The 23,680-nt window shown below is 36.2% G+C and overlaps 1 protein-coding gene and 1 non-coding gene across 8 annotated transcripts in view; both read left to right on the top strand.

Moving 5' to 3' along the window:
- The window catches only part of COP1 (COP1 E3 ubiquitin ligase), a 261,318-nt gene that overhangs the window by 225,215 nt on the left and 12,423 nt on the right, over nucleotides 1-23,680 (top strand). The gene's annotated exons all lie outside the window — the stretch shown is intronic.
- Nucleotides 8,842-8,982, top strand: LOC122212518. The gene has a single exon (XR_006199194.1).

The raw sequence follows: 23,680 nt of genomic DNA, 5'->3' as shown, positions 1-23,680 counted from the left end.
CAAAGAAGTCACAGAGTAAGTGTATTAGAAGCTCTTTATTTTAATCCTTTCATTTTTTCTTTTATTACTTCCACTCTAGATTCATGTTACCTAAGAGAGTGAGAAACTTAACCAAATCACTCTGCCTCGGTTTGCTTTGTTACCTTTTTTTTTTTTCTTAATTTTTTTTGATTTAACTTTATTTTTTATTTTTTAAAATTTGTATCCCAATAAGTTAGTATATAGTGAAGCAATGATTTCAGTAGATTCCTTAATGCCCCTTACCCATTTAGCCCATACCCCCTCCCACAACCCCTCCAGCAACCCTCAGTTTGTTCTCCGTATTTAAGAGTCTTTTCTGTTTTGTCCCCCTCCCTGTTTTTATATTATTTTTGCTTCCCTTCCCTTATGTTCATCTGTTTTGTCTCTTTAAAAGTCCTCATATGAGTGAAGTCATGTGATTTTTGTCTTTCTCTGACTAATTTCACTTAGCATAACACCCTCCATTTCCATCCACGTAGTTGCAAATGGCAAGATTTCATTCTTTTTGATTGCTGAGTAGTACTCCATTGTGTATATATACCACATTTTCTTTATCCATTCATCCATCGGTGGACATTTGGGCTTTTATAAAAAGGTCTCACAGACCACGAGATCCTGACATGAGCTGAAGTCAGAAGCAACTGAGCCTCTGACTTCTGCTCAGCTCATGATCTCGTGGTTTATGAGTTCGAGCCTGGCGTCGGGCTCTGTGCTGACAGCTTAGAGCCTGGAGCCTGCTTCAGATTCTGTGTGTTTGTGTGTGTGTCTCTCTCTCTCTCTGCCCCTCCCCTGCTCACTCTCTCTTTCTCTCAAAAAGAAAATAAACATTAAAAAATTAAAAAAAAAAAAATACAGAGATTAAACGTAGTTGCCAGAGGTGAAGTGGGTGGGGGATGGGTGAAAGACATAAAGGGGATTAAGAGTATGCGTATTGTGAACACTGAGTAATATATAGAATTGATGAATCACTATATTGTATACCTGAATCTAATATAACACTGTTATGTTAATTACACTTCAGTTAAAAAAAATTTAAAAATTTAAAAAAGTCTCATGAATTCCTATTCTAACAAAATACACATTAAAAAGAAAAAAATAACTCCATAATAATTGCTAATAATCTGCATGTAATCTCACAAATAAAAAGGAAGAAGAGGTAAATAGGATTATAAAAACACCTTTATCCCATCTAAAAATATTAAATCTGTTTACGAAAAGAAGTTTCAACGGGGTTTATGTGTATCAGCTACCTTATTAAAGGTATGTTTTATGGGGTATGCCATGAGTTATTAGTATAACTTTGAATAGGTGTAAAAAATGTTTAACTTTTAACATGAACTTTATGGGAGGAATTATTTAGAGTAAAATATCCAAATTTGAAATAAAAGGAGTGCATCCATAATTGGTTTACTCTTTCTCACAGTTTGTTGATAGTCAGTATGTCTGGTGGTAGATCTGAAAGTATTTATAGAGAATCTAAAGAAAGAATATGAAATAAAATTTTCATGTGATATGGGTAAGAAGTAGTAAAAAAAAGGATGTAGAACTATTTAATTACAAATTTTCTTATAGTTTGCTTATAAATTTAATTATAATTTTTTATATTTCTATTTTTGTAAATGGAACATTATTTTATTGTAGTGTAAATAATTGTCTATTCTGCATTATTACCTGAGTGTTTGATGTATTAATCTTGAAAACAAGTTTCTTGGGAAACTTAATAAGTCAATTGTTAAGAAAATATATTCAGTAACAGTACATTTTGCATGATCAGTTACACATGCTAATTTGCAATAAGATTCTTTGTGGTATTTTCTGTTGTCCTATCTTCAAGTTCACGTATTCTTCCCTCAGATTTGTCAAGTCTGCTGATCATACCATTAAAGGAATTGTTCATTCTGTTACTATGTTTTTGGTTTCTACCATTTGTTTGATTCCTTCTCATAGTTTAAGTCTCTTTGCTGAAATTATCTGATCTTACACATTTTCTACCTTTTTCATTGGACTCTTTTCTTTAATGCACTGATGATAGTTACTTTCACATAGTGCCAACATCTGTGTCATACTGAATTTAGTTTAATGATTGCTTTGTCTCCTCCGATTGGTTTTCCCTGAATGCCTTGTCATATTTGGTTAAAAGCCATGCGTTGTGTGGGACAGTAGGTACTGAGGGAAATATTTTTTATGCTGTGGGTGAGCCTGCTTTTCATTCTCACAGACTTCATTGTGGGGGTTGTGTTAATGTAGTCATGATTGAGGTTGTTTTGAAGTTTTTTGTTGCTATGATTACCCTCAGAGCACCATATTCTCGTGATACTTTGTGTGTAGAATATTGGCTGCTTTGCCAGAGGATTTTTCTCAGTGTGTTCTCTGCTGAGGTTTTGGTCTGCTCTTTGCATTGTTTCCCGGAACAAATCTGTCTCTTGTAGTAATCCTTGCTATATTCCTTTCTAATTTTATTTCTTAGTGCTTGTTTATGTGGTGGGGTGGTTATGAGAGGAAGGACATTCTTTGAAGTTTGGATTAATCCTCAGTCCAAGTTTGGTCCTATGAACCTAGGTCTTGGAGTTGTGGACTTCACAGTTCTTTCTGCCCATCTTCTAAATGTCATGCTAGCATATGTTTCTGACCTTCCCCTGAGAGTAAAACACTTTGTTTTCTGTTCCTCTCCCTCAACTGCAGTTACTTTCTACCAGTGTCCTCAGACCACCCCTCCTCCTCATCCATTTCTCTACAGACTAAAGCTTTTGTTCTTTAGAGGACATAGTAGGTGTGTGTCTGACAAATCTGAGGGGAGAATACGTGAACTTTAAGATAGCACAACAGAAAATACCACAAAGAATCTTATTGAAAATTAGCGTGTGTAACTGATCATGCAAAATGTACTGTTACTGTATGTATTTTCTTAACAATGGCTTTAGGAAATGGTTGTGTTTCCAAGATTTTAGAAAATTTTGGAAGAGCACACTGCACCCCTCTCCCAGTGTTTATGGCTGCAGGGGCCTCATACTTTTGTGCTAGCCACCTTGTAGCATTTTGTTAAACGCTAACTTAATCTTCCCACTGGCTTGTCCAGCTATTTCTGTTTCAGGTAAGCAAATACAGTAAAACCATGGTTTGTATGCATAATTCCTTCTGGAAACATGCTGGTAATCCAAAGCACTTGTATATCAAAGCGAATTTCCCCATAAGAAATAATGGAAACTCAGATGATTTGTTCTGTAACCTAAAAATATTCATATAAACAGGATTAAATACTGTAATATAAGACAAAATAATAAAATACAAAATAGTAAGAATAAACAAATTAACCTGCACTTACCTTTGAAAACCTTTGTGGCTGGTATGAGGGAGACAAAAGAGAGGAGGGTTATTGTGTAGGACGACTTCCACTATCACTAACGGAATCACTGCTATCTACTGGCTCATTGGAATCTTTTTCTGCGTGGGGGCCACTGTATACGCTCACATGGATGTTGACTACAGTACCGTATGAATCAATTCTTGTCATATGCTGTATTTAATGTAACTGGCAATAAGACAGCAGGGAAAAGGGTCTACATCTGCAGGCAGCCTGACCTGGAATGAAGCAAGGCATTCCTAAACTGACTCTTGTACAGAAAAACAAGGGACTGCCCATAAGTGCTTTGAAGTGACAAAAAGTACACTACTGCCAGTTGTGGGCACCTTCCAACGTTCTGAAAAATCACTGATTTCTGCCAAACACCACAGCCTGAGACCAAGCATCTGAGCATGGGAAATGATCACCCACAGTCCTGCAGACAGAGAGAGAGGGAGAGAAAGAGAGAACCATCAGCCCAGTTGTGATCATGTGACATTTGGTGTCAGGTCCTACTCATATTGCAAGACCTCACTCATTTATCAAGTTAAAATTTATTAAAAATGTTCGTCTTACGGAACACTTGCAGAACAAGTTGCTCACATCCCAGGTTTTACCGTACTCTGGTATTCTCTCTCCATGCAGGTGCCAGTTTCTTCTGGTTTTAGATTGTTTCGCCTGTGATTCAGTTCTTTAATAGGTTCAATAAATGTCATTAATTAGCAGTAGTTGAGCTTTTTTTTTGCAATCATAGGGGCATTGCTCTTTCCAGCTTTCTCCATCTCTAAGCTCAGCTCTCTAGTTTTTAGTACTTGCATTACTTCTACAGATATATGGGGTTTTAACGTTCACTTTTAATTATCTTAGACTTCTTGCTATTTAAATTTGTGTATTGTCAGCATATTTCAGAACTGTGTTAATAGTAATAGGCCTTTTATTTCGTATAACATTTTAGGGATAATTACCTTTTGCAAAATATGGTTTATAATGTATGTTCATCTATAATCACCCCTCCCCACCATACCACATGTAGTCATTTAGTTGAGTGACAGAAGTAATCTCAATTACAAAAGACAATTCAGTATCTGAATTGTTAGTAGCAATGAAACCATTTTTCTGAAATTTGTTTTCTAATAAAAGTCTCAAGACCTATTTATCCAGGAACAAGAATTTTTGAAGTGTGAGGAAAATATTGATGGTATCTAGAAGTTGTGATGTGACAGGATCTTAACCATTAGGATTTTTAATCATTTAGTCTCAGATAAGGAATGTTTCTAGGAAGTTTGCCAGGCTTCTTACATGTAACTGACAGTTGTGAAGACACTTTTATGGCAATTTGGTATTTTACTTACGAGTCAAGGGAATTTCTGTGGAAGTTCAGACAATATAGACTATTGCGGTGATTTATCACAACATGAAAAATGTTGGATTGTTTTCAGTTTTATTAAATGCAGTCCTATTCTTCAGTAATCCCTAAATTTAAAATCAAATCTACGTAAGTACAAAATTTTGACCATTAAAGAATGGAGTCTTAGAAATGTAAAAACAAGTTTGGTACATGTCTAAGCACAAATCTGATCTCATTTCCCTCTCAATTTTTATTCCATATTCTGTTTTGTCCCCTGCTACTCTGTCACGTACCGCTGCTAGTTCAGGCTTTCATCATCCCCTGCCATTACCTAATAGTCCCAGGCTAATTTACCTGAGCTATTTAAAATGCTCAGTCATGTCCTGATGATTATAGAATAAAATATAAGCTTCTTTATGTGACATTTAACACCCTCCTTTATCAAGCCCCTACCCACTTCTTCAGCATGGTCACCTGCCACTTACATAGGCACATTCTGCACTCCGGCAACACTGAACTGATTAAAGACCCTCAAACACCCCATCATGGTTTGTTTGTTTATTTGTTTATTAACCCTTGTGCCTTTGACCTTGCTGCTCACTGTGCCCACATGCCCTTTTCTTTCCTGTTTGTTACATATTAGAATGTCATTAGACAGGAAGTCTTTTAAGTACAGTGCTGAGTTTTGTAACTACACAAGTAGTAGAGTGTTGAGTAGATGACTACCATTAGATTTCCTTACCTTTTGGCCTTTGTAGAAATGAATTCTATAACATGTCTAATGGGGCGTCCTTCAAACTTTTTGAATACTTCTGGTGACAAGGAGCTCCTGCTGCACAAGGAAGCCTATTATATTTTCCCGTGACTTCAAGTCTTACAATGTTGGCCCATACGAACAGCTCTTATTTCTTCCCATCACCTCAGAAATGGTAAATATTTTTTAAAAATGTGTAATATTTAAGAACCTGTAACTCCACATGCAGTAAAAGTCAACATCTTCTAGTTTTCTTTGTGTTAACCCACTCTTTACCTCAGTCTCATTGAATCCTTTGCAGGAATAACATCACTTGAAAATAGAGGTGAAGAGTTTGGGACATCTGGGTGGCTCTGTTGATGAAGCATCCAACTTCAGCTCAGGTTGTGATCTCACATTTCATGAGTTTGAGCCCTGCATTGGGCTCTCAGCACAGAGCCCGCTTTGGATCCTCTGGATCCTCTGTCCCCTTCTCACTCTGCTCCTCCCCCACTTGCATGCGCGCTCTCTCTCTCTCTCAAAAATAAACATTAAAAAAGAACAAGGAAATAGAGGTAAAGAGTTCAAATCTGCATTCTGTGAAGTTGTGCCCATGTCATGTATTTTCCTTTGGTATGGACTATTTTATTTTATTTATTTATTTATTTATTTATTTATTTATTTATTTTTTCAGTATATGAAATTTATTGTCAAATTGGTTTCCATACAACACCCAGTGCTCATCCCAAAAGGTGCCCTCCTCAATACCCATGGTATGGACTAGTTTAAAATGTGGGAAAGGTAGCATGAAGAAAAGAGAATAGGACATTTACTAGTACTCAGATTTTCATTTTATTTCATTTTATTTTAAATTTTCATAGATTCCCATTTATGAAATTAAGTTTTCTACTAAACTACTGTGAGCTACTTCTGTAGTTCGAATTCCAGTACTGATAACTGAGTAAATTTATATAGATTATGTAAAAGTATTAAAACAAGCTTTAGGTCTATGATCATTTTCACTGAACTCAGAAGCCTCATTAGATTAAAAACTATTGTCCTGTTTATCTTGGTCTTGTTTTGGCCTTGGCATGGGATCAGGTAAATAGGCACTCAGTAATGGTTTTGTTGTTGTTGTTGTTGTTGTTACTGTTGCTTGTTTTAACAAGTAAATCTTTCCTCTCCACTTCCCTCTCAACAACCTCTTAACCAATAGCAGAAAAATGCAGACTTCTCCCTTCTCTGAATTCAACATCTATAGACAGTTTTTAATATCTGTACTAGTGTTTTTTCAAAGTATGATCTTACTGATCATCTTCTTCAGAATTATTAATTACCTGAGATTTGTATTAAAAATGCGAGTTTCTAGACCTCAGACTTATTAAGTTAGAGTTTCTGAGGGTGAGAGCCAGGAACATCCATTTTGTTGTTGTTGCTATTATATCTTTATGAAATGCATAGTTCTCTTCTTTCCTTTTATTAAATAGCCTAGAATTACATGGGAGAAGCAGAGATCCCATCCCCAGCACATCCAGTCTTGATCCCACTAGAAATTTCTAGTAATGTTTATAATTTATAATAATGTTTATAATAATGTTCATATCTGGGAGGTGTTCCAGCAGTGGCCACTACAGAACCTGCGTTCTTCATTTCACAGGAGTCATTAGGTATTACTATCTTAAACCCTTCCAAGAGCCACATAAGGAGGCTTTCTAAGTTCCCAGGAAGTCAGTCACTTTGGAAGATGTTTTAAGGACCAGCTCCAAGGGAAACATTGGGTAATAGGCTGGGATTCTTTCTGATTTCCTCAGTAACAAAAATGCAGTCTAGAAGATTCTTGTAGTGCTTGTAGCAAATCAAGATCTTAAAGCTGGAGTTAAAGACCTGTCTTTCAAAAGGTGGCAGTGGTGACAGCAGGGCATAGAGCTTTCGTGCCTTTTCTGGGCTCTGCGCTTGGTGTGGAGCCTGCTTAAGACTCTCTCCCTCTCCCTCTGCTCCTCCCCTGCTTGCATGCACATACTCTTCCTCTCTCAAAATACAATTTAAAATAAAAAAAAAAAAAAAAGTAAGTTTGCTCATTGCCCAGTACTATTCCTTTTCTTGCCTGGAACTGTGTTCACGTTGTTTGTAATAAATCTGTGTTGCCTTGCTCTCCCTCTCCCACTTACCTAAATCCTCTCATCCTTTCCCAGCCCCATGCCTACTTTTTTGTTCCTGTTAACCGTTTCATCTCTATGCTTTCTGGTTTCTAAGTTACTGATACACCTACAGAATGCATTTTGCCAGCTGCCATTCAAGTGTATTATTCTCTAATTGTACTTTATTTAGCGTTGCCCCTGTTTATTCCTTGCTTCTAGTTTGAGAGCAAAAAATATCAACATGTGCAGCTACTGTAATAAGAGCTACTTAGTGCTCTAGGAGTTAAGATAACATTTAAGTCTACTTAAGCTAGGGAGCCTACTTTATGTTTTTTGTCAATTTTATAAGATCATGAATATGGTGACTGATATATTCAGATAGTCATACTTCAGTCAACTGCCTTTTAATTGTAAAGAAATTTAGGTTATAGTGTTTTAATAACTGCCACTTATTTGGTGCCTATAATATTCCGTTTCCTTTTTGGTTAGATGCTTTACTTGGTTTCTTTTGAGTCTTTAAAAATTCTGTGAAGCACCTAAAATTACCTGTTTTATTGTTGAAGAAATTGAGTCTCCAAGAAGGTGAAGCAGTGCTATGGCAGAACTGAAATGCAGTCTGGGGCCCCGTGTCTTACATTCATTGCTGTTTGTCATGTGTTATGTGGTAGCCCTGGAGCAGCACCGAACTCTCCAGACGGTTTTGCCAGAGTGTTCTGGAGGGTTGTGCAGATAGCACCCTTCGAAATGCACACTCGATGGTCAGAGGCCCTCTGTGGTGTACACCAAGTAATTGTTTTCTGTCAGCTGTGTGATTGCAAGCACATTGTTCGTGAGCTTTATTCAGGAGAGCATCCAAGGTACAGAGGCGTTGATATGTGAGGGAAGTTGTGGGTGTCTGGAGATAATATTTGAGTTGTTGTGTGGCAAGGAAACTTAAGTTGATTAGGGCTGGATAATGAGAAGGGAGAAGAGTTTGGAAACCACTGGGAATGAAGAGAAGGTGGTGAGTGATTTTTGGGGAGTATATCTCAATCCTCCTTTCCTTGTACATGTTCTTTACAACCTTTATTCCTAGAGTAAAGATCACTTTGACTTTATATGGTTTAATGGTTCTTTTTCCATTATCTGTCTGAATCCTGTTTTTTTCTCTAGTTTATTTGAATGCATTAAAGTGTATTTAAATGAGAATCTGATGCAGTCAGGAAATTGCTGTAGGAAAGACTGGATGACAAAAGCCTTCTTAATAATGAAGCGCACCAAAAATGGAACCTGCAGGAACCAACCATGTGGACAAATGGAAAAATACCTTTTGTCTACAAATTGCAGCGATCCTACATAAACATGGAGGTCTCTGTCTGGCTTAGGGCAGCTGACTAAGTCCGATCGTTCCCCTCCATACAGCCTTAGAAACCAGCATTCCAAGTACTGCTTTCGTGCCATTTTAATATCTGTGACAGTTAAGTGTGCTGGAGTTTAGATAGACAACCAAGTGAGGTTACTTTTGCATCCGTCTTTTTTTTTTCTTTTTACTTAGTAGTTGTGCATTTTATTATTTTTTATTTTTTTACCCTTTAATTTATTTTTTTAAATTTACATCTAAGTTAGTTAGCATATAGTGCAACAATGATTTCAGGAGTAGATTCCTTAATGCCCCTTACCCATTTAGCCCATCCCCCCTCCCACAACCCCTCTAGCAACCCTCTGTTTGTTCTCCATATTTAAGAGTCTCTTATGTTTTGTCTCCCTCCCTGTTTTTATATTATTTTTGCTTCCCTTCCCTTATGTTCATCTGTTTTGTGTCTTAAAGTCCTCATATGAGTGAAGTCATATGATATTTGTCTTTCTCTGACTACTTTCACTTAACATAATACCCTCTACCTCTAGTTCCATCCACGTAGTTGCAAATGGCAAGATTTCATTCTTTTTGATTGCCGAGTAACATTCCATTGTGTGTATATACCACATCTTCTTTATCCATTCATCTGTTGATGGACATTTGGGCTCTTTCCATATTTTGGCTATTGTTGATAGTGCTGCTACAAACATTGGGGTGCATGTGTCCCTTCAGAACAGCACACCTGTATCCCTTAGATAAATACCTAGTAGTACAATTGCTGGGTCAAAGGGTAGTTCTACTTTTAATTTTTTGAGGAACTTCCATACTGTTTTCCAGAGTGGCTGCACCAGTTTGCATTCCCACCAGCAGACTCCTGCATCCATCTTAACTGGTTTTTAGATATTTTATGGTCTTAAAAATAGGTTTCATTTGTTTGTTTGATTAAGCCAAGGGAATGAATATAGAAATACTGTTTTTCCGAGAGACCACATTGACTTAATTAATCAGGGTTATCAGTAGAGGTCAGTCAGTATTTTAGAGATGAAGAAGCTGGTCAGAGGTAACTTCCATGAAGTTTTTCTCATTAAAAATTGATTTGTCATTAAGAAAGTGACTGTTCCAAAATACAGTTTATGTGATTTTTTAAGTCTATAACAAATTTTAGGAATGACCATTACTGGGGTAAAGCTAGCTACTAAGTATTAATTTCTTAGCACTAAATTAGAATTCTTAGATTTTTTTCAGGGTGTGTGTTCTGTCAGCAGGGGAGGGGTGGATAGCAGCGGAGGGAGCTGCAGTGGCATTTCTAATGCCCTGAGGTGTGTTACACAGCACCAGGGTGTGCTGTAAGCAGGCCACCGCCAGGTTTATTTATAACTAATTGTGTGAGGATCTGTCCTTGTTTGTAGTTCTGAAATCCCCATATATTTCTTACGCTGAGCGTATCAGAATAATCAGAGCGTATTATTGTATCAGACAGTTGTTGAATAGCCTTATTTTTCGAAACTCTTTAGAAGTCATTAGTCTACTCTGGTCTTCATTTTGATGAACAATTTTAAGATTTTGTACTCACTTGTATTATTTGTGCTCTGCGTAGTTACATGAGAAATTCAAATCTAGATTCAAGACCCTTCACTAAAATGACCTCTTACTAAAAATTCTGAACACAAATATTATCGAGGCTTAATTCAAAAGGGAAAAGAATGTCTTATGACTGAATCTATCTTAGGATTTGTTTATAAATATATTTGAGAGGTGTCTCCACCACTCCATCATTTTCTGGGATGTTTCAGCCGAGGCCGAGAAATGTAGTACTTAACTAGCTGTTCTTAAATGCTTTGCGGTGTCTCCGTCATTTTGAACCTGCTTGCTACCATGTTCTTCCATTTCATCTTCCCTGTAGTTCTGTGTGTGCTCTCCCCCTTTTGCTGCCAGATCATATATGCCCCTTAGTCCTCCACAAACTCCAGTAAATCTAGTAGATGACAGCTGGCTTCTACTCAAACCAGATACATGAATATAGGAATCAAGTGACCCTCATATATGACAAATCAAAGCTGACATAGTAATTAGAGATGGATTTATTTGAATGTGAAGGCAAGTACGTATTTTGTACAATGCCCTAGTAGCATCAGTTACCCATTCTTCCTTGTGGAAGCTCAGAATTCGATCCTCACAATATAAACTTAAGTCCCATTAGAAGGTGGAATATGTATTGTCTCTTTACTGTTATACTTAAAGACTAGATAGAATTTTATCTACTTTTATGGCCATGGATATGCTAAAATCAGGGGCAGTCACAGAAGTAATGGCATAGCTATATTAATTTTCTTCTGCTAGGTTGGTGCCTGTTCCTGTTGTTAAATAGTTTTAATATCCACCCCTGAGAACAGTATGTGTTATGTATGCTCTAAATGTGAACACAGGTTCCTGTGGATACCAAATTTAAAAAGGTCTTAACAGGAAACGGGAAGTTTGAGGTAGAGAGGCGAGATGATAATCTGGTGATTCCGGTGGAGGTAGATTCTTGGCAGAGGTGGATCTCCTTCCAGTTCCTTCCTCTGTGTGTATGTGTTTCTGTCTATATATGCATTTCCGAATTGACACTTAGACATGATTTTTGACTACTTTGAAGTCTAAGTCATTGATGTATTGTTAGCCTTTCAAAATGGTAAAACATCTTAGAAGAAATCCTACAAAGAAATTGTAGATTAATCTTTATATGTGTATATGGTCATTTTCCCAGTGGAGCAGTTGATACCAAATCCTTTTTAATGAATGTGAATTTTCATGTAGAGAACAGATCCAGTGGTAAAATTCAGTGGGCTGGTATTTTATTTATAGTCATTATCACATTAGGCTCTTTTACTTTTAGATAAAATTTGAATTTCATATGCATTGATGTCTTCTGATTAGTACTGTCCTTTCATAAATCTAGGTATAGGAAATATCTAGCACCTAGAGCATCATTAGTTTGCCATAAAAAAAAAAATCTGGTCCACTTTGTCTTAGAATGATTATAAAAAATCTTCAATATGGATGTTTCCATTGTTCAGGAAAATCTTAATTATAAAGCTTAAGAATTTTGAAATTGAAAATATGATAAGCCACCAAATTTAGAAGTCCTTTTAAAATTAAAAAAATTTTTTAAATGTTTATTTATTTTGAGAGAGCATGAGCATGAGCGGGGGAGAGGGGAGACAAAGAGAATCCCAAGGAGGCTCCACGCACAGTGTGAAGCCTGACATGGGGATCATCCCATGACTGCAAGATCACATCCTGAGCTGATATCAAGAGTTGGATGGACGCTTAACCAACAGAGCTACCCAGGGGTCCCCGCAAGTTCTTTTGATTGGCTGAGTAATTCATTTCCTCTTATTATATGTTAGTTATAAAGAACAGGTATTTAAATGAATAAAAAATGAAGTATGATGAATATAATATATTTTATTAAAATAATGACTCATTTTATTAATCATAGATTATATCATTCTATTGATGATAGTCTTTATAAAGTTTATGCTAGATAGGGACCCAGTATCATCTTAAGTGAGGAAATTGGTAGGGAAGAAAAAAAGGATTTGGATTTAACTGGATGATATTGAAAGTGTTTCCTTGTGACGAAGAAACTCCAGTCTCCCAGATCTTGAATTGGGATTGGCAGGGAGGAGTAGAGTACTATAGAATACTCTCTTCTACCTTAGATCTGTGGCCAAGCCCTTTTCTCCAATGACAGCACTTGAAGTCATACTTCTAGGGAGATATATAAAGGACCAAATTCTACACAGAGAAAGGCTTTAAGGACTCTTAAGTATATGAGATTTGAAATGTAACATCCATATATATAGTAGAGTCGAGGTTTTGCCGTAGATTTCAAATGTTCACCTAAGATGCCTTTCTCCTTCCATTCTGATTTTGTAAATTTGGGTTGGGGCCAGGCATGCTATAAGCTTATTAAATCAGTATGCTACAGACCCACAATTGATATATTGTTATCAGTCTTCATGTATTGATTCATGGCTTTGCTATTTCATACCTGTGTTTGTGGCTTTGGACAAGTTACCAAGTGTCTTTAAGATCGTGTTCCCTTGTTTTAAATTGAGGATGAAAATGGTAATTTCCTCATGAAGACTGCATTGTGGAGGCTGAGTGAAATAATTCATATTAAGTCCTTAGCACATTAACTGGCCTGTAGTGGTCAACAGTGGGTTATGTGATAATGATAGAAGTTTGGTTTTTTGTTTTTTACTACGTCTCCAAGATAGTAAAATGAGATAGTAGTAAAATGAGAATCTTAGATTCTAAGATCAAAAAATTCATTTATTGTCTGTCTTATAAATTCAATTCAAACAAATAATTCAGCCTTAGGATCCTCTCTAGAAGGCAGGGAAAGCTAACTAACATTTCAGTTTAAAGAGTAGGATCTCTTATTGATAGATTGTGGTTTTGTGCTCATTCTTTCTTAGACATATTTATATATATATTCATGAAGTCAGTTCAGAAAAACCACATGCTGAAAGAAAGCTCAGGGACAAAACAACAACAACAACAACAACAACAACTGCTGGGCTTACAAATGGCATTCATTTAAAAATCTTTGAAGATCATTTTGGAACCAGTGTTTGGGTATCTTTTTGTGGGCTCTCACGTGCTCCCATATGCAGCCTAGATTTATGGCTGGATTAAGGTCAGTGAACACACTCCAGTCAAGTTGGAGGACTCTTCTTATGAGTCACATCCAGACAAAAGTGTAATGCATATAATTCTGAGATCCAGAAATGATATAAACTTGATAAAAGAGATCTACTCTATTGTTCTAATAAAAGAATGATTTCTGCATGTTAGGAAAGCCACTGTGTCTCAGTAAGAGGAAGCAACTACATGTCAGCACTTTGAGTAGTTTCTCTTGTTTGTATATAAATCAGAGGGTGCTGTTGAGAAGTTTATAAAGGTTTAGGGATGGTTTTGAAGAAAATAAAAAGGGGTCGAGGAAACCGGATGGTTGAACAGTATGACTTAACAGAGCATTGATAAAAGAAAACTGTTAAAAATCTCTGCATATTATATTTGCATCTCATGTCAGAGGAGAGGAAAAGGATGTTCCTAAAGCAACTAGAGATCATACATGAACAGGAAAGCTGAAGGGGCAAATGCAATCAAAAGCGTTCTGTGGCTGCAGGATCCTGAGGCAAAGTCAGATTTGACCGTATACCAAGTCCATGAATTCATATGCGAAGAGAAAAGCCATTGTAGTTTTCCAGAAGTATTTTGAATATAAATATCCCCACCCTTCCATCCCACCCCAAAGAGAAAAAAATGTGGCGAAGGCCCCCAATCTTGGTATAAAAGAGGCGAGAGTATGTATGGTCTTTTATTTGCAGTGACACCGTGGTCAGTACTCCAAATTAACACCCTTTTCTGGCAGTGAGAAAAGGAGGTAGCTGTTCATAAAAAAGAGAAGGCCAGATAAGACAAAAAAAAAACTCTATTAAAAGAATATTAAGGAATTAACAGATAGATGTAGATTGTGAGTTGTTCTTGGTTGAAGTCTAGTTACCTCACATTTTTATATACTTCATTAATATTTATTTAAGGAAGAATATGAAATTTAGCCACCTTTCTCACTGTTCTGTGTCCTCTAGGGAGTTGTATTTGCAGATACTTTGTGTTGTACATAGTGATTTACCAGTTTCATCGTTTTGAGTGTTTGCCTAGAGAATTTAAATGGATGTACAGGTTTAACTCAGTGGACACTTTAAGAAGAAAATTCAGTGCTTGTAGTACAAACTGTTGAAGACAGACCACTTACATTAATTTTTACTATCTCAGCTGCAGCTCTTGGCTTTTAGAAGACAAATGTGAATAGTATTTCAGTGTACTTTACATCTGCCCTCTCACTAATAACGTTCTGTCACTTGACAGGAAGACTCAGTCTTAAAGATCATATGTCTTAGCTTTGTTTTTCCCCTCAATAAAATCTTCAAAGAACTTGCCTTCCTGAGTTTTACAACACAGACCATAAAGTTGCTTTGGAGGAGAAAATGGTTTCTGAATTTTTTGAGATTTTTATTTGGCAAGGTTGTGCTTTTAAAACATCTCAGGGGAAGGGGGGATCATGTGTCATTTAGAACTTCTGTCTTAGGGTAGTGTTCTGATTAAGACTACTAGGGTCCGATTGTCAGATTTGCTTCCTGTTGCCACTAAATACTAGCTCCGAGGCTTTGGGCAGGTTACCAACCTTTCTGTACCTCTGTTTTCTCTTCTATGAAATCAGAATAATAGTATCTTCCACATCATATTGTGGAACAAAGTTAGAAAATATATGAAAAGTTATTGAGATAGGTGAGAAACTCAAGGTTAATGACCAGTCAAGAAATAATAAATGTTGCTGTCATTATCTTCAACACTTCCTACACTAATCCATATAACTGAACAACTTGCACCTGTTTTTAATTCATTAGATATTAATTTTGCAATATATAAAATATATTCCTAAGTATATAAAATATATTTAGATGGTTTGCAACCCAATATAAATATTTATAAACATCTGTGGGATAAGCCTGAATGAAAGAAATCCTTCTAACAGAATTACTCCTGAAAGTATTGACCCTAGAGGGGGAGACATTACTTCTAATAGGGAGAATTCTAGAAGACTTTATGAAGATATCGGCTCTTGTGCTGGACTTCATAAAGACATACAGGGTTTCTGAAGGCTTAAGACACAGGTGAAGGACAGGTAAAGACCTGGACAGAAGACCAGAAGCCAGCATCTATTTAGTACCAACCAGGCATTATATGCTAAGTGTTCTCTCAATTCAAAATCTTCACCATAAGTCTTTTAAGGTATATACTTTTTTTTTTAAATGTTTATTTTTGAGAGAGAGTGAGCGAGCATGAGTGGGGGAGGGCAGAGAGAGAGAGAGGGAGACACAGAATCCATAGCAGGCTCCAGCACAGAGCCCTATGCAGAGCTCGAGCTCACAAACCGTGAGGTCATGACCTGAGCCTAAGTCAGATACTCAACTGACTGAGCCACCCCGGCGCCCCTACGGTATATACTTTTGACCTCTATTTACAAGTGAAATTAAGGGTCAGAGAAGTTAACTGATTTACCCAAGGTAACACAACAAAAAAAGGAATAGTAGAGTTAGAATTTGAATCCAGGTCTACCTGGCTCTTTTTCTATACAGCCTTCAGGCTGGAGAACAGTGTGAACAAAAGTTTCTTTCATAGAAAGAAAGAAACTGCAATAGATGTCTCAGAAACTTCTAATCGAGTAACCTAAGTAAAGAAAGTGGGGTAGGAACTCTGTTGGAGGATGAGAGAGGTTCCAGATTACATAGTCTTGAATGCCATGCTGAAAAAAGAAGTGCAGTCTTCCCTCCTTCCTTCCTCCACGCCTTTCCTTCCTTCCTTCATGCCCAGCTTGGAGCACAAGGTGGGGCTTGAACTCATGACCCCGAGTTCAAGAGTCGGATGCTTAACTGACTAAGCCACCCAGGGGCCCCAAAGTGTAGGCTTTCTTACGTAAGCATTAGTAAGCTCCTAAAGCCCGCCGTCCAGGGAGATGATATTATCACATGGGAATAATTTCATGGCAATGTATAGAGTGCATTATACTGAGAAGAGATTGTACGTGTAGTTAGGTAGGCTATTAAATAATCAATATTTTTTTCTGTATGCAATTTCCTTTTAAAAATGCTTAAAAGTTGGCATCACATATTACAAACATGTTTATTTAAAAGTGAGTATGGGGCGCCTGGGTGGCTTAGTCGGTTAAGCGGCCAACTCTTGATTTTGGCTCAGGTCATGATCTCAAGGTTATGAAATTGAGCCCCTTGTCGGGCTCTCTGCTGAGTGTGGAGCCTGTTTAAGATCCCCCCCTGCTCCTTCCCCTCTCTCCACTTGTGCTTGCTTGCTTTCACAAGTGTGTGCTCTCTCTCCCTCTGGAATGAATGAATGAATGAATGAATGAATGAGTTTCCATATATTCATTTCAAGAAAACAACTTTTGGTGGCATCTGGCTGGCTTGGTCAGCAGAGAATATAACTTGATCCTCGGGGTTGTGGGTTCAAGCCCTATGTTGAGTGTGGAGCCTACTTAAAAAAAAAACTTAAAAAAACACAGCTTTTGAGCTGTGTTTGAGGATACAGTTATTGTCTTCCACTTACCAGCATACAACTTCTTTTTTCTTTTTGTAAGAATTTCACTTGCTTAACTTAATGTGGATTGAAGAATTTTTTTAAGGGATAGGATAAAAGACAATGACTCTAGGTGCCTGGGGAGTGTGAGAGGGGGATGAGACATCACTGAAGGAATAGAACGCTATTAGAAAAATTAATTCTGTCTTTTCCTTGCCATTGACTCCTTGTTATCCATAAATAACATCCTAACCTAGTTATGAGAGAGTTCATTTGTGTGTTTACCTCAACCTGTTGTTCTCATCTAATCAACTAATACACAAGCTGACTCACAATTCTCATCACTCCCAAACACCATTTTCCCCCCAGACTCATTACGTTTGCATGACCATGGCCCTTTGCCTAAAATATCCTCTATCTTTTCTCTTGAGAAATTTCAACTTTTTCATGTTCCATTTGTGGTCTTATGTTTGAAGCCTTGCTAAATCTCTCCCTGGTAGAGGATCACTTCCTTCTTGCTTCCTTAGTTGCCCCTCTGAACTCTATATTTCTTATAATAATATAGTAATTTTCTATTTAAACCTCCATTTACCCTCCCAGTCTGTAATCTCAATATCAGACATCACGTCTTCCTCATTTTCAGAACCTAGTACATAGTAGAATACCTGGCATGCAATATCTACCCTAATGATAGATGAATAAAATGGCATGAAATTAATAAACTTTATACTGAAGCCACTATCATGGCATGATAGTGCTGTGATAATGGCCCTTTATTCTTTCTGTGGAAGCATTTTGGAGAGAGTTACCTTATCACCGCAGAGATTAGAGAAAGCTTTTTCCAGAAGCTTCTGTCAAAGCCAAGTTCTAAAGACTGAGTTAGCTTCAGGAAGTTGTGCAAAGGCCCTTAAATGCCACAGATTTGAACTTCAGGTAGAGTTGCTTTTGAGGTCACCAAGTCATCTAATGCCAAATCCAATAACCCATTATTACTTAAACAATCCTTTCATCTCCTCATGGTTTTTTGGCAGTTTTGGCTACCTTCTTTTTCTTAAACTCTTACCCAGAACTAGAAGCAACTTTTCCTTAAAAACACCCACTTACAAGATGCATACTGTGTGCCGGATACTTCTATATGTATCTCATTTGATGACAACTCTATTAGTTCCTTTCCCTTCCCTTCCCTTCATTAGCTCTATTAGCTCAGTTTTATTTTACAGATGAGAAGACTGCGATTTAGAGAGGTTAAGTAATTTGTCCATGATGACGTAGTTTGGAAGTGTTAGACCACTGAGCTTAAGTGTTTCTGACGCCAGTGACTGTTTTTTCCACTTTGCCACTCTGGCTGTATATCTGTATAGCATATTTTTACCCACATGTTTAAGTTAATTTGATTTTAAGGATACGGATTGTCTTACTTCGGTCCATTTCATCCCGAAGACCAATTAATAATATGTGCAGAAATATAGAAGTGAGCTCTGTGGACTTGCTTTTTCTGTAAGGGAAACCTAGGACTTCTCTTAGGTGATCAAGAGGCTTGGAATTGAATATAAAATATGGCTTGTCACTTTAACAAGAATGAAATCCCAAGTTGGAAGTAGGGTTGTTTGTTACCTGAAACTCAGACAAGATAAAGAGAGAGTAGAATCACCAGACAGAAAACTTATGATTCTTTTACATCTTGAGAAAGCCCCGAAGGTGTGCTTGATCTACCATACAGTTGAAGTTCACGGTAATGATGCTAGTTTATCTGGAAAGATTTCACTTCTGATCATGGTAGTTGCTTCAGAGACTCAGAACAGGGGAATGAGATACTTATCCCTTATTCTCTTGTACTGTTTGAATTTTTATCACATATGTATATTGCCAGTTCAAGTAAACCAATAAATATTAGAAAGAAAGGTGTCACAGTGACCCCTGAGGAATGGTATGTTATTGTCCCCATTTTTTAATCCAGCAGCTTGCTAAACTCTCTCAGTAATTTTAATTATCCATTTCCTACATTCTTGAGATATTGTATGTACTTAATAATATGATCCACAAGTAATGAAAGTTTAATCTCTACTTTTCCAATTTTATACCTAATTTGTATTCATTTTGCTTTATTATTTTGCCAGGATCTCTAGTATAATGTTGAATGGAAGTGATGATAACTGGCATCTTCGTCTTGTTACTCACTAAAGGGAAAACTTTTGAGTATGTCACAATTATGTATAATCTCTGCTGTAAATTTTTGTAGAAACCTTATAAGGAAGTTTCTTTCACCTTTCAGCTTGTGGACAATTCTTATCATAAATGAAATTGGAGTATATTATTGCTTTCTTTTGTACTTATTGAAGATGATGTAATAATTAAATATTGACGTGATAGATAATTTAATTTTTTTTTCTAATTTTAATTCAATCTTACCTCATTGGAATAAGCCTATATGGATATATATTCATGTTAAAATTGACTTGCTATTTCATTTGGGACTTGTTCATCTATTTTCACAAATAACATAGGCCTATAATCTTCCTGTCTTGCACTGTTCTTGTCACATTTTATTTTATTTGTTTTGAGAGAGAGTGTGTACGTGCACAAGTGGGGCAAGGGCAGAGAGAGAGAGGGAGAGGGAAAGAACCCCAAGCAGGTGGCAAGCTGTCAACACGGAACCTGATGTGGGGCTCTAACTCACAAACCGTGAGATCATGACCCGAGCCCAAACCAGGAGGTAGACACTTAACCAACTGAGCCACTGAGGCGCCCCTGTTCTTGTCACATTTTGATTTCCTAATTATATTAAGTTTCATGAAACAAGTCAAGGAGTCGTCTTTTCTGTGGACAAATATGTGTGATATTGCAAGAACTCTGTTCTGGAATATTTGACTGAACTTCAGATAAAATCATGTAAGCCTGAGGTCAGAAAATTTTTTGACACTTTTTCTTTTCTTATGCCTGTAGGATGATACATGTTTTCTATTTCTTCTTGCTCAGTTTTGGTCAGTTTTTTTTATAAGAATTTTTGTACTTGGTTTAAATATTCAAATTTGTTAACATAAAATTTTTTATTTCCACTTTTTTCCTACAAAATTATTTAGTCTCATTCTGAGAGGAGAAATCAGTTTTACATAATGCTTAAGAGTTGAGGAAAAATATGAAAAGGGCTATATTCTGATTTTGTTTAATAGGTATCTTTCTTCTAGTTAAAAATGTTTATCATAGTGAATACCAAGGCTTACACATAAAACCATTCTTATTTTATGAAAGTCCATGAACATAGTATTTCTGTCCATCTGTTTAGGTGTTCTTTGATATTTTTCAACATTGTTTTATAGTTTTCATTGTGTAGGTCTTATGCGTATTTTAGCCTTTAAGTGGTTCATGTATTTGATGTCATTACAAATGGTATTTTTTAAAAATCCATTTACTAATTATTCATTGCTAATTTATAGAAATACTGTATATTGGTGTTTATATAATGACATCATATCTGACAACCCTGCTAGATTGGTTTATTAGTTTTAGCAGCTTTTTGGAAGATTTGTTAATATTTTCTGCATAATCCTGTCATTTACAAATAAAGATAACTCCTTCATTTCTCATTTGTGTGCTTTTTCTTTCTTCTTCCTGACTATTACATGGGGTAGGACCTCTAATACAGTGTTGAATAGGAGTGGTGAAAGCAAACATGGCTCCTTTTGCCTCCAGCCTGAAAGAGAAAGAGTTCAGCATTTCACCATTAAATATGATGTTAGCTAAAAGTTCTTCATAGGAATTCCTTATCACCTTAAGGGAATTCCTTTTTGTTCTTTGTTTGCTGAGAGTTTTTATTACGAATAGGTATTAAATTCTGTCCAATGCATTTTCTGTCAGTTATGACTACATGATTTTTCTGTTCTATTTAAAATGGTGGATTACATTCACTGATTTTATTTTTATATATTAAGCCAACCAGAATATCTGAATAAATCCCACTTGGATATGATGCATTATTCTTTTTGTATATGGCAAAATTCTGTTTACTGGTATTTTTTTTTAATGTAATGCCCTTTTTTTTTTTTTTTTTTTTTTAAAGAATGTTTATTTATTTTGAGAGAGAGAGTGAGAGTGACCTGGGTAGGGGCAGAGAGAGAGGGAGAGAGAGAATCCCAACAGGCTCAGCACTGTCAGCACAGAGCCTGATGCGGTGCTCGATCCCACAAACCGTGAGATCATGACCTGAGCTGAAATCAAGAGTGGGATGCTCAACCAAGTGAGCTACCCAGGCACCCCTGTTTACTGGTATTTTGTTAAGGGTTTTTGTATCTATTTATGAAGGCAATTGGAATGATTTTTTTCTCTGACTTTGACTTACAAACTAAGTTTGGAAGGGTTCCTTTTTCCTCTGTATTCTGACTTCTTCTTTCTTCTGTCATATTTGAGAATTTGCAGATTTCATAGAATTTATACATTACAGTGCCTGTGAGTTTTCTTGGCATAAAGTTGTTTGTGTTTATTCTCTATCCTTTTAATAACTGTAGGAAGCTAGTGATATCCCCTCATTCATTTCTGATATTGTTAACTTACATATTCTTTATCTTTTTTGTAGAAGGTTATCAATTTTATTTCATGCACTAGCTTTTGTTTTTAATAATTTTAACTATTTTTATCTTATTGATTCTGCTTTTTATTATCATGTTTATGTTTATATAATTTGCTTTTTTTTCTAGCTTAAGCTGCATGTTATTATATCATTGATGTTAAACCTTTCTGCTTTATTCTTATAAGCATTTAGAGATAAAGTTTTCTATCTAAGTGCTGTTTTGGCTACATTATACAAATTTTGATATGTTGTGTTCTTATTTCCTTATGAGTTCTTATTTGAGCCCTGGGTTATTTAAGGGTGTGTTTTTAAATTTCCAAATATTTAGAGATTGTTTTAGATGTCTTCTTTCTATTGTTTTATACTTTTGTTCAGTCAAAGAACATAGTTGCATAATTTCAGTCTTTTAAATTTATTGAGCTGTGTTTAATGGTCTGGCATTTCGTCTGTCTTGGTGAATAGTTCACATGTACTTGAAAAGAACATATAGAGGCTCCTCGGTGGCTCAGTCAGTTAAGCATCTGACTCTTAATTTCGGCTCAAGTGTCATGATCTCACGGTTTGTGGGATTGAGCCCCGTGTCAGGCTCTTGGCTGACAGTGTGGAGCCTGTTTAGGATTCTTTCTTTCCCCTTCCCCACTTGCATGCGCTCTTGCTCTCTCTCTTAAAATAAATAGTGAAGAAAGAAAAGAATGTATAGTTTTTGCCATTTAAGTAAGATTTATGTAAATATTAATTTGCTCAATTTGTTTTTGGTAGTATGATTCAAATCTTTTTTGTCTTTGATTTTCTGTCTGCTTATTCTTTGAATTATTAACAGAAGAGTATTGAAGTCTCCAAACCCAAGTGTGGACTTATCTGTTCCATTCAATTCTGTCAGTTTTGCTTTGTGTATTTTGAAGCTCAATTTTAGATATATATGCATTTAGGTTTTTAAAAATTGATTGACTCTTATTTAAATATAAAATGTCCCCTTTTATCCCTGATCATATTCTTTGTCCTGACATCTACTTTTTCTGATATAAGTAGAGCCATTCTGGCATTCTTATGTTAATATTTGCGTGAGATATTTTTCTCTCCTTTTACTTTGTATCTTTAAAAAATTTTTTTGTTTAATATTGATTTATTTTTGAGAGAGAGAGAGGCAGAGAGAGAAGGAGACACAGAATCCGAATCCAAAGCAGGCTCTAGGCTCTGAGCTGTCCGCACAGAGCCTGACGTGGGGCTTGAACCCACGATCTATGAGGTCACGACCTGAGCCAAAGTCAGATGCTTAATCAACTGAGCCACCCAGGCACCCATGTTTTTTTTGTTTGTTTGGTTGGTTTTTTTAAATGTGTGTTTTATGGACAGCATAGAACTGGTCTGGTTCTTTTATCAAGTCTTAACAGTCTCTGCCTTTTCATAGCAGTACAGTATTTAGACCATTTACATTTACTTATCACTATGGTTGGATATTTGTCTACCATCTTGCTATTTGTTTTCTATTTATTCTGTGTGTTCTATCCCCATGTCCCTCATTTCCGTTCTTTTTGTAATTCATTTTGTTCCCTTTACTAGTTTATTAGCTATACTAATTCTATACTTTTCTAATGGTTTCTCTAAGGTTTATAATACTCATATTTAACTTGCCACAGTCTTTCTTCAGATTATACCACTTTATGCATTATGAACAGTATACTTCTGTTTTCCTATTTTATCCTGTGTACTTTTGCTGTCATATGTTACTTCTGTTTATAATAACCGTAATGCATTGTTATTACTTTTGCTTTAAGCAGGCAGTTATCTGTTAAGAAACTTAAACAACAAGAGAGCAAATATCTTTGATCATTACCCATATATTGGTCATTTACAGCACTCTTCATCTTTCAGTTTAGATCTGAATTTTCATGTGGTATAAGAACTTTAACGATTTCTTACAGTGCAGATCTGCTGCTATCTCAGCTTTAGTTCTTTGAAAATAATCTTTTACTTCTGCATAATCTTTCTAGGTTGACAGTTTTCTTCCTCATTACCTTAAAGATGCTGTCTTATTGGCTTGCATTGCTTCTGATG

The sequence above is a fragment of the Panthera leo genome, chromosome F3, assembly GCF_018350215.1.
Source record: "Panthera leo isolate Ple1 chromosome F3, P.leo_Ple1_pat1.1, whole genome shotgun sequence".
In the NCBI taxonomy this organism is placed as follows: Eukaryota; Metazoa; Chordata; class Mammalia; order Carnivora; family Felidae; genus Panthera; species Panthera leo.
This window is presented reverse-complemented; position numbering and strand designations above follow the sequence as displayed.